General features: G+C 42.5%; 1 protein-coding gene across 1 annotated transcript in view; it reads right to left on the minus strand.

Annotated features, from left to right (window-relative positions):
- FAM49B (family with sequence similarity 49 member B) overlaps positions 1–10,483 on the minus strand; it is a 424,918-nt gene extending 414,435 nt beyond the window's left edge. Inside the window, exon 1 of the mRNA XM_029592024.1 lies at positions 10,334–10,483. The gene's annotated coding sequence lies outside the window, so the exon portion shown is untranslated. The remainder of the gene's footprint in view (positions 1–10,333) is intronic.
- Between the last annotated feature and the right edge of the window lie 1,262 nt (positions 10,484–11,745).

The following is an 11,745-nucleotide window of genomic DNA, read 5'->3' on the forward strand; positions in this document are numbered from 1 at the left end:
TAAATACTTATGCAGCTGGATCCTTGCCTGGGTCCAGTACCACGTAAGTTTACGTCTGCCATTTCTGATAGGTTTAAAGGGTCTGGGGTAACTGTAGGCTATTAAACTCTCGACTGGGCGAAGTGTTGGCCAAACTGGTGAAACTGACAATGGCGTGGAGATGCGCAAGTTATAAAATACCCTAATATAGTTACTACTTTGCATGGCTAGGCGCGCGCGCACACACACTTAAAATTGTGTGTATGCAGCCAGGCTATTTTATAACATGCCCGCAAGTTATAAAATGGCCACATCCCTGGGCGCGCGCCAACATATGTGCGTGTACATGCACCCACGTGCCAGTTTGAAAGTTACCATCCCTGATTTATAAAATAACTCTCCCTAACACATATAGACTAGGACTCAAACCTTCAACAAAGGACTCATTTTAGAATCCTAAGTATTCATCCAGCAGGATCCAGAGCCACCCAAATTTACAGAATATAAAAGTTTGTTGATAAGAATGATCGCATTCCATATTGAGAACAAAAAGCTCTGCTCAGAGGCGAGTGCCAAGTGGAGGAGCTGGGTTCAGCTCCTGGCTCTGGTTTCCACTCCCCCCTTGCTGCCTGGGGACACCTAATGACCAGAGGGAGCCGTGGTTGGTGACCCCTGGCCAAGGGCCGTCACTGCCACAGCTAGGCTGAGGGGAGAGGCGGGTATATGAAAGAGGAAAAATCCCTGGTAGTTGTGAGCGCGGAATCGTGGTGCTACAGCCAACAGAGGCTGCTTGCGATAAATCAGAGGCTAAAAAGGAGGAGCAGGAAAGGAAAAAAAGAAAAAAAAAAACCCCAAGCCCCTTCCATGCCGAAATTAAATCTGAAACACAGCTCAGAGACCCTGCATATCTTGAGTAAACTCCATTTGTATGTTTTTGGGGTTTTTTTTATAAATACCATGCCCAGGATGAGCAGTCTATCAGCAGCAGCAGCAGCAATATGCATAACTAGTTATCCCTTGCTCATATATTTCCCAGCATCTAGAGCAGAGAAGAAAACACACCAAGCACAATCCAAAGCTGATGTGACCTTGAGTCAAGGGAGAGGAGCCAAGATTAAATATGCCTCATTTTAACAAGCTAAAAAACAACCAAAACACCCCAGCAATAAACTTGGAGAGGCACAGTAGCCCTCTCTACCTGGGTTTCAGCTACTTGACAGAACAGGAGTCAGGATGCAAAGCTTTGACACATCACCAAAACAAAATTGGCAGAAAGAGACCATCAGCTGCTCTGCACTGCCCATCCACATAACTGCTTAGCTCAGCCATGCCTACCACTCTTTTAGGGATCCCCTGTGCTTATCCCATGCTTTCTTGTATTTAAATAGTGTCCTTGTCTCCACCACTTCCACGAGGAGGTTGTGTCCTGCATCAACTACCTGTGAAGAACTATTTCCTTAGATTACTCCTTTCACCTTCATGGCATGACCCCTCATTCTAGAGCCTCCTGTGCATTGAAACCTTGGAGGCATTTAAATGCCTTATTGCTTCTTTCCCACTAAAGTATACATGTTTAGATCTTCAAGTCTATCTCTAGATGCTTTATAAACAGAAAATTTAAAAAAAACAACCCAAAAACACTGACCAACATGCCATCTGGTTTATATTTTGAAGGTGCAGTCTCCTGAACTTACAGAAAAAAATATTTCCTTCGTTTTTCTGCTGAAACTTCCTCTCTCCATGCATCCAAGAAGCCTTCTGGCTTTCGCCACCTTAATATCAGATAATCACCCCCAGATCCCACTCTTGTTTCATGCATAAATGTATTTCACCTCCCTGTCCTGTATTGCATTCTCCATAGCAGAAGGTACATTTGGAATTACACACAGCAGCCTGGAAAAGACCTGGCCTCCCTTCCAAGAGTCCCCCTTTGCTTTCAAAAAGCTATTAAAAAAAACAAACAATTGAAGCAACAACATGCAAGACTTTGTCAGGGTGGACAATTCTGTATGGGGGAGGAGGGGGGTAGGACTTATCTCCAGGAGCAGACAAACGTAGACTCCCAAGCCTCTAATTAAAACCTGAAATGTTGGCATTATCTGCTCATCTTCGTGCTGCCAAGCCAGCATTGTTCCCAGGCATTCCTCACCTCTTCTGTTGTCCACACGTCACTCTTTCTGGTGGCGTGTTAAAAATAGAAAAGGGAATCAGGTAGCAGGCACGCAATGGCTTGAAAAAGATGACTTTTTTTTTTTTTAACACATCAATTTACAGACCAGACCAAGCAAATAATGAAAAGGCATAGATAGAATCTATTTTTCATACCCCCTACCAACCAGGCAGCTTATTGGCTCTAAACTACATTGCCTAACCAACCCAGCCCTGCTACCCTTTCTCGAACAGAATTCGATGATCAACTTGCACTCAATCATCTAAGCAAGAAAAACTCCTCCCAAAGCCCAGCACAAAACATAAGACATCCACCCATGAACCATTTTTATCTCCATTCCTTAGCTAAAACCTAACTCCACTGTGATTGTAAAGACCATGCTCTTTCTGAAGCCCCGGAGACTTCTACAGGTGCTGGAAAGCTGTTAAAAACAAACCAGTTTCTTGTTCTAGCAAGGCTAACTTCTGCCAGAGGTGGATCAACAAAGCCTCTTAGATGCATTTGTTTTCTTTTAGAGATCTAAAAATCTTGATTTTTAAGCTGCCAGATGCTATTATGTGAAGCATCAGCTCCAATAAACTGAAAGCATGCATTTTTTTCAGTTCAGTTACCACTTTCTATGTATCTATGAAGATGCATTTTCAAACCTTTAGCCATCCAACAATAGACAGGCAATTCAACAGAAGCAGATTATTCAAATCTGAAGCCTGCATTTAAAAAATAGTTCTTATTCGATCACCACTAGTAACATAGTTTTGCTAATTATGGTTTGCAATATTTTACAATAATGCAGTAATAATAAAAGTGTGAATCATTTATTTACTCATTTTATTTAAAACATATATACCGCATATCAAAATTTCTATGTGGTTTACAAATAATCAATAAGACAAGTGACTAAAATCATTAGAAAACAGACAAAATACAAGTAAAACAAAATTTATCTTTTCATTGATTTTATCACATCTCACCTATCTCTGCTCATAAATGTTCAATCTGGACTGAAATGCCACACTGTGTTTAGCAAAGTGCCAATTAACCTAACATTTGAAACTGATAAGAGGGTAACAATCACCATGTCCTTGCCAGTTTAACTAAATTTCATAACCATAGAATAAAAATTTAAAAAAAAACAAACCACATAAACAAATAAAAGACACAAACTTGAAGTGGCTACAAAATCTGGATGCTATGCACAGCATTTGAACATTCAAACACAAGCCCAAAACAGTTTGGAAGAGGCTGTCAAAATAAACTAATTTTCTCCAAACATTTAATCAAAATGGACATATTAAAGAAAAAAAACCGCACATACACAAGCATCAGGGAAAAGAGTAAATGCCATCTCAAAAAAAAAAAAAAAAAAAAAGATCATGAACAGCACCATGGAACGAGAAGATTCTCTCAGACTCACAGAGCCAAGGACTGAATTAAGTAACGTGAATCCTAGACTACTAGGAACGAACTAGAAGAATTACAAAAAGAAAAGAAAAGCACACACACATCATACAAAATTGGACTAAGATCACCTGCTTGTAGTGGAAGAGGATACTCATGGAACTGAAATCCATGTTTGCAAGACAAACCCACACATTTAGCTTTGTTGCTCTCCATGGTTTTTCACCACATTTGCTGCTGGTGGCAATCAGTTACAACTTTCAGATAAGTGTGATTTGAGCGAATACAAGACATAACTCTTTCATTAGTAAGAATACATGATAAAGAAAAAGAAAATTCAGTATCAGTAGGAATTTTTTTTCATTGATAAACATTTTCAATGAAGGGTAAAAAGTAGAAGATGATAGATGATTGAAATATTGTGCCGTTCATGATATGTCACAGAAGGTTATAGATTCTAATCAAGGCACCTTTGATAGTCTGATACCACTCTTGGAAAAGGTTTCTTGTGAAGAGTATCCACTGAAAAATATCCTTCCTTTATTTACCAAGTGCAATATTTTTTTAGAAGGATTAGTTGCTCTTTTGGAGGATTGGAATGTTTTAAAAATTACATCTGGACCTCTTAAGGAATACTACACCTCCAGACCATCCAGCTAGTCAGATACCCAGGATCCTTGTATGAAGAACTGCACAGGCTGAAAACTTGTAAGACATCTAACTTATGTTGATAGCAGTCTAAGTGACCATTTTACACCAACTTCTCTGCACACTTTTGAAAGTTGAACCCAAAATCATTTCAACAAGATTCTAGCTATTCTATCTGCCCAATATCTATTACCTTGTTGTGCAAACTAAGTCCTAACACTATTCGGTATTACTCAAAAGACAGTTGGTGATGCAGGCCTAGAAACTGGAAAATTAAATCGATTGTCCAAGGCTGCATACAGAATCTGGTAGAGTCAGGGAGACCAGGAGACAAAAATCCACAGAAACAAGAGCTGACATTATTTCACAGGCACAATTAATCTGTATTTGCATCAAAATAAGGTTCACACAAAAAAATTCCACAGTAAAAATTAAATAAAATCCTTCAGAAGGATTTCACTGCATGCAAATGGCAAGGGCTAATACATATTTTTTTAAATCTCTTAAAAATTTAAAGCGAACGTAAAACAGCACCTGCCTTCCTAGTCCCCTTGAGAACCCGTCATGGACTTTCTTCCATGCTGCAAAGGCTGTTTATAGCCTCTGAAAACCATCTAATATCAAAAGAACAAGCCTAGACACTGTACTGATGTAACATACACATGAAAGTCTAAATTAGAGTTATCAAATTTAGCTTTTTTTTCTTTAAAAGCTTAGTCATATTGTAGCTTAGACACATGATTAATTGTAAGAAAAGAATATTTAAAAACAGTGGATAGTTGAGGAGGGAAGGAGAAAGCTTAGTTTCTCTCAAAACTCTACACCAGTGGTGCTGAAACCAATCCTCTGTTCTCCCATAGCCAGTCAAATGTGTATGAGGGATATCTGCATACATACATAAGGGATAGTGCATACAAATAAGTGTATTTGCTGCCACCACATACTAATGGCGTTTGGGCAGCATGATGAAAGTTTGATCATGCAAAATGTTTGCTGCAGATATGTGTGAATGATGGTCGAGGGAGTGTAAGATTTTGGTACACAGTTCAATTGTGACAATATAGGATTTTGATTAACCCCTCTTGGAAAGTAACACTGCAGCTACATTATTAAATACAGTGAATGTGTGTAAAAGGAGTTGATTTTATATTTAAGTGTTTGAGTCCCCTGAGGAAGCCAATTTTCAGTGAAACTAGGGCCCTTAGTGGGGAATATTAATATTTTGTGATTGTATTTATATGTTTGATTGTATGATTATGATTTACAGAATAAAGTAATTAATATAGACATTTTTGTTGACTGATATATATGGGGTCCAATATTCAAAGATATCTTAGAAGGGTTTTCAGCAGCAAGGCTATGCTGCTGAATATAACCGGATAAGCTCTAGTTATCTGGATAACTTTAGACCGTATCTTAACCAGAGAAGGCTAAATATAGGCACTTATCCAGTCAAGATAACTTGATAGGTAGCGCCATCACTATCCACCCATTCACTATCCAGTTATCTACTTAGCCGGCTAAGTAGTCTTTCAATATTAGGCCCATTGTGCCTGACAATAACACCTTCCTTCGTTATATTGCCTTGGTGATATGGAAATGTAGCTATCCTGGAAACCCAGGACAGATTTGGGAAGCCCTGGGATATGGAGTTGAGATCTGGTCATGGGGAGGCAGGTGTAGAAAGTTTGCTATGACACCAATTCATACCCGGCCCTATGCACTAGACCACCACTGCCATTGCTATGGGTTGCCAACTGGCACACTAAAAGAATGGCTTGCCACCCCTTTGGGACCCCAGTTTAAGATGACATTGGATTCGGCCAGGCTAAACCAAAGTCCGACTCAGTTGGATGATGTAGAGTCCTTCAAGTGTCCTCCAGATCTTCTTCCTCTGGTAGGCAGCAGGAGCAGCGTTTAATTGCATCTTCTGCTGCCATGGGGCCAGTCTCATGGAACGAGCTGTGGGATCATGCAGCTCATCCTGCGAGACAGCAGGAAGTGATGTGCAATTAAATGCTGCTCCTGCTGCCAGCCAGAGAAGGGGAGGAGGATCAGGAGAGCACAGAGCTGTCACCCGGAAGCAGTAGGGCAGAGGCAGCTGAAGAAACACCAGTGGTGTGAAGAAAAGGGAGGGAAGTGAGCTTGTGGGGATCTGAAAGGAAAATAAGCCTGATGGGGGGAGCACCGGGTGTGAAGAGAATAGTGTCGGGGGGGGGGGGGGGGGAATAAGCCTGAGGTGAGAGGGGAAGGAAAGTCTCTAGAGGAAGGGGGTTGAGATAGGGGAAAAGCCTTTCAAGTGAGGATTAAGGAGGGAGTGAGATGGTGTGAAGGACCTGGAGGGGCTGGGAAGGGGTTGACAGGCATTGTAAAGACTGGAGATTTTGGAGGGGGTGAGAGACAGAGAAAAAGGACAGGTCTGCGAAGGGGCGAGTATGAAAATGGGACCAAGGAGATGAAAGAGGGAATAGGAATCTAGGTAGAAGTTAAGAGACAGGATCCTGCCAGGATGGGATGAGGGAGTCAGACAAAAGTAGAGGAGAGCTACAGAGGATAAAACATAGAGGGTGGAAATGAGGAAAAGGGGGGACTCAGGAGGCTGGGAAAGAAGTGAGACAAAGAAAAATGGAGGGGCTGAGAGTGAGAAAGGTAAGGGAGAAATGAAAAGAAACCGAGGACTGGAAGATAAGAAAAGGAGAGCATGAGGGGTAAAGAAGACAAATGGAGAAAAAATGAAAGGGAAAGGTCAGTGTCAGAGACAGATGTAGAGAAAAGAAATGGAAAAGGAGACCCTGAAAAAAAAAAAAAGACTTAGGAGGACCAACAAAAAGAAAGTGGAAAAGACAGACCAGGACCAGCCAATTAGAAAAATAAAGTGCTCAGATAAAGGTAAGGGGAAATGATTTTCTTTTCAGTTTTTAGAAACTGGAATAAGTCAGCTTTGGGACATTGCAAAATACAAAAACCAAAAGAAATGCACAAATACAGGGAGAAATGCCTCTCTCTCTCTGCTCAGAGAGCCTGATTTCTTGGGGTTTCCATTTCAGTTTTTGTCTGCAGATCACTATCTGTACTTTATGGTTTCTTTAGTCTGTTTAACCAATGTGAGAGATTCTGCCAGCATTCAGTTCATGAGTAGGGGGATCTGTAGCAATCCAGCTTGTTTTTCCCCAAAAAATTTGCATTGGTATTTTAGGGCACAATGTAGTGCTGCCATTTCTTAGGTATGGCTATTGCTGTTTTGAGTCCTGGGAGTTTATGCAGTTATGGTACAGTAGGTTTACTATGTAGGTTTTAGGTGTCTTTTTTTTTGTAGGGTTTTATGTTACTTTACAAAGTAGTAGTGAAAGGAGCACATTTTGCTGTTCCTGAAGACACCACGACTGGAATATATATTTTTTTTGTTTGTTTGTTTTTTTTGTCTAGTAAGTTGCAATGGGAAAAATCCTACTTCCTTTATTGGGGAAAATTTTTGGACATGCATTGTGTATTACTGAACTGGACATGTAGGGTTTATACTGAGATTCTGCCTCATCCTATGTAGACTCCAGAGTTTATTGCTTTTCAGAACAATTGGTTGAAAGATGCTATCAAATAGTTATAAATGGCAGTTTTACTGGGTGGTTTAAATTGGCTGGGGGGTGTCTCTTTAGGTATAGAAGGCCCTTAGCACTTTTTCTTGTGGTGTCTTTTATAGCGAGTTTGTAGGAGTGCTGGGGCATGATGTCTGGAAGTGTTACTGTGACTTGTCCCTCTTAACACTCCACCCCCATACTTCTGTCTAGAGATACCACTGCAAACCACACAACTTCCTCTTTCACAACTGTTTTAAACACTTCTCTAATGCAGTGTTTCCCAATTTTTTTCAAGCCCAAATCACACCTACATTAGCTAAAGTGTTGTGTAGCACACTAACCTCCAGGGAGCAAGCAGCGCAAAGAGAGGACAAACTATGGAAGCACTGAAAGCCCACCAATCTCTTCCAAAATTGTAAAACTAAAGGAGAGAGGGAACAGAGATGCACATGAACTCATCAAAATAGACCAAGTCCCTCTATATACAAGTGCAGGAAGAGGGAGATGTTGCTGTGGTGTAGAAAACTGCCTAGCAGGCCCATGCAATAATCTGTGCGTTGGCTTTCAGGTCACAGTTTTTAAAACAGATTAAAAATGTTTTAAACTGCCATTAACAGTAAGCTAATGACAAGATAGTGCATCAGGAGTTAAAAAGTGCATTAGGGATAGGCCAAACACACATTTTAGCTCTGGGTGGGGGGACAGGGGAAGAAAGACCATGCTGAGTGTAAAAAAAAAAAAAAAAAAAATCAAATAAAATCATAGTTATCCGACATAATGCCCCACTTAGCCAGATAGCTGAATAAGTCCAAACCAAGTGGCGGAAGAGCAGGACAGACTTCTTTTTTGTGATTTCATGTGACCACATGACAATGGTGGAAAAACGCAATGCCATCTCTGACCAAGCATTACATTTCCAGTGCTAAGAAAATCCAGGTTAGGCCAGGGTATCTCGCTGCATCAGGGAGTACTGTTTAATCCCCTCATTTGCATGGAATTTCCATGCAAGGGTGCTAAGCAGTACACGCATTTTTCAAATCACGTTTTATGCGCATAAAACTTTGGCTGCCAGAGCTCCTCCTCACCCTCAGAGTCTGTCGCATCCAGTGCTCACTTAGCCTGGGGATAAGACAGGCTAGAAGCACTCAGGAGGAGGATGGAGAAGGAAAAGATGAGGTGCTGTGTGCAATGTGTGTGCTGCAGAAAGCAGGGCACAGCTATTCATGCCCTGCATGCTGCCCATTAATTACCACAGTCCAGGGCACATACTGTAGCTAGGAAGAGGCATGGATGATTACACATTGTTCTCAGCAGGGTACTCCTACATATTTAAGAGCCATTACTGACATCTCTTGTGGCTGTGAGGTACAGCAAGCAGAGCCCAGGTGGTGGCCTGGAGCAGCACATCAGACAATGATGACTTTTCCATGATCAGGTCTGAAGGCTCACTGGTTGAGAAACACTGCTCTAGTGTTACTGCAAAAAGAGCTCTTTGGGAAAAAAAAAAGTTCTAATGATAAAATTCACATCATAAAATGGCTGAAGAATTAATGGGAGCATTAAAAATTTAGACAAAAAAACCCCCCTGCATTTATCACAGCACCATACTTCCACCTAATCAGGCAAATTCAATAGTCAGTTCTGGCTTCATCTTGCTGGCCTCTTTCCATCTATAGTTGCCTGGCTTCAGAGCTGTCACAGCAGCCTTAGTCTTTTGCTCAGACCAGGGCAAGCTGCATGTGACTAAAAGAAGGGGAACTTGTCACATACAGATTTCACTTCCGCATCTGTTAATGATAATGGGCCATTCCTCTAACTGACTGTCAGAAAGGAGAACCAGGCAAGATTACTGTTCGTGTCACAGGGAGCTGTCACCTTAAGCTGAAAATTCAAGCACCTGCAAGAACCCGCAAAAACACCCGATGGCTGATAGAAGTAGTTATGCAGGAATACTGCATGTGAAGGTCCCCGAAAGAGGAAGTCTCCTTAAATAGGCATGTGAAAAATAAATATCTCAAGGAAGTATGAGAGGTGGAAGATTGGGGGGGGAGGAGATAGAGAAAGTTCACTTTTCTTACCCTACAAACGTAACGTACCGCATCTCTGCATCCGGCGCAGAATGAATGAATAAATCACCCCCTCAAAAAAAAAAAAAAAGGGGGGGGGAAGAAGAGCAGAGATAGGAAAGAGGGCTCTTTTGAATCATGTCACACCCCTGAACAAGCAAGTCCTACCACTTGCGGTACTACAGATCGCATCGCACAACATTTATACTGAGCCACACATTACAGATCGCACCCATCTATCTCTCTCTGCAACCTTTAAAAGCTAAGCGATCCGGATTATCTCTACTGGAAAGGAGGAGGAGGAGGGGGAGTTAATGCCTCCAACACTGCGGTGGCGCCCCCCACGAAACACCAGTACCGGCCCTTCCCGAGGCCGCCCGAGCTGCATGCACCTTGTCTAGGTGAGCTACAGCAGCGGCGGCGGATGCATCCGCCACATCGTCCTCCTCCTTTACAGGGAGGACCCATGACACCGCGGGAGGGGCTACTAACCGTACCTGGGCTCGCTGACACGGCCGGGGCGGGCAGATCCGGATGAACACTGCAGAACCGCGAGGAGGGGTGGGGGGAGGGAGGAGAACCCTCAGCGCGGCGCCTTCTCCTCTGCACCAGCCGCTTCCGGGTTGGTCAATTTCAACGTCACAGCTCCAGGTTGGTAAAGCGCCTCTGCTGCTGCAGCGAGACAGGAGGAGGAGGAGGGCTATAAAAGGAAAAACCGCGGTGAGGGGCGGAGGAGAGCGCGTGGCATCGCCTGCTCCTCCTAGGCACGCGCCGGCTCTTGGGAGGGGCAGACTGCAGCGCAGGTGCACGGGTTGCTCCCGCCACCCGGCGGCACTGGCTGCAGTTCCCGCGCCACCTGTGCTGGGCAGGGGTGATGGCACCTCATGCCTTCCCCAGCCCCGTAGGAAAGCAAGAGAATCTGATCGTTCTGGATTTAGGAAAAAAAATATATTCAAGGAGTTAAAACAAAATGGCTAATATGTTCTTATGAGAGATAAGACGGACTATGCACTCAACACAAGCCCTACCTCGCTCTATGTAGAAACACATACGAGCTTCACGGAGCTTGCTTGCTTTGTCATAGCATCCTGTACCACAGCTGTGGGGTGCAATAGCCATAGAAGCATCTTCCTCACTCTTTGCATCATGCATTTCAATCTTTTTAAATCCCATGAGATCTCAGACCTTTATAAACAGTTGGGTCTCACAAATGCCACCAATTTTAAGAACTGTCCCCAGTATCGTTCCAAAGGTGATTTGCCTTTCCAGGTGCTCTTACCACAGGTATGGGCAATTCCAAGTGGGTTTTCAGGATATCACTAATGAATATGCACGATGTATTTGCATACAATTGAAATATACATGCAAACCTTTCTCATGCATATTCATTTTCAGGATATCCTGAAAACTTCACTGGTTGGAGGCCCTCAAAGATCTAAATTGCCCACCCCTGCCTTGACCATCACCATCCTCTTCCCATCTTGGGAAAGAGAAACAACTGATTGGTGCCACAGATGGTATAATTCTTGCATTTTGCTTCTCCTTCATAAACCGGAGCAATACTCAGCTAGGGCACCTTTTCTCAAGCACTCTTGGAATATCCCCTATGCCAGAGGTTGCCAACGCCAGTCCTCAAGATCCAAAACAAGAATGGTTTTCAGGGTATGCACCCTTAGAGGGAGGATGATGGATTTGTGGAAGTGGAAGTGGAAGCAGTGGCAACAAAAACAGTATCTGAATTCAAGAAAGCATGAGTTAAATAAATGGGATGACTAAGGAAGTGATGAGAATTATTATGCTAAATTAATCGGACAGATGGACAGACATACTTTTTTTTTTGCCATCATGTATCTATGTTTTTAACAAATATGCATAAGATATCAGCATACACAGTGCATGGAGAACTATA

This window comes from Rhinatrema bivittatum, chromosome 2 (assembly GCF_901001135.1).
Source record: "Rhinatrema bivittatum chromosome 2, aRhiBiv1.1, whole genome shotgun sequence".
In the NCBI taxonomy this organism is placed as follows: Eukaryota; Metazoa; Chordata; class Amphibia; order Gymnophiona; family Rhinatrematidae; genus Rhinatrema; species Rhinatrema bivittatum.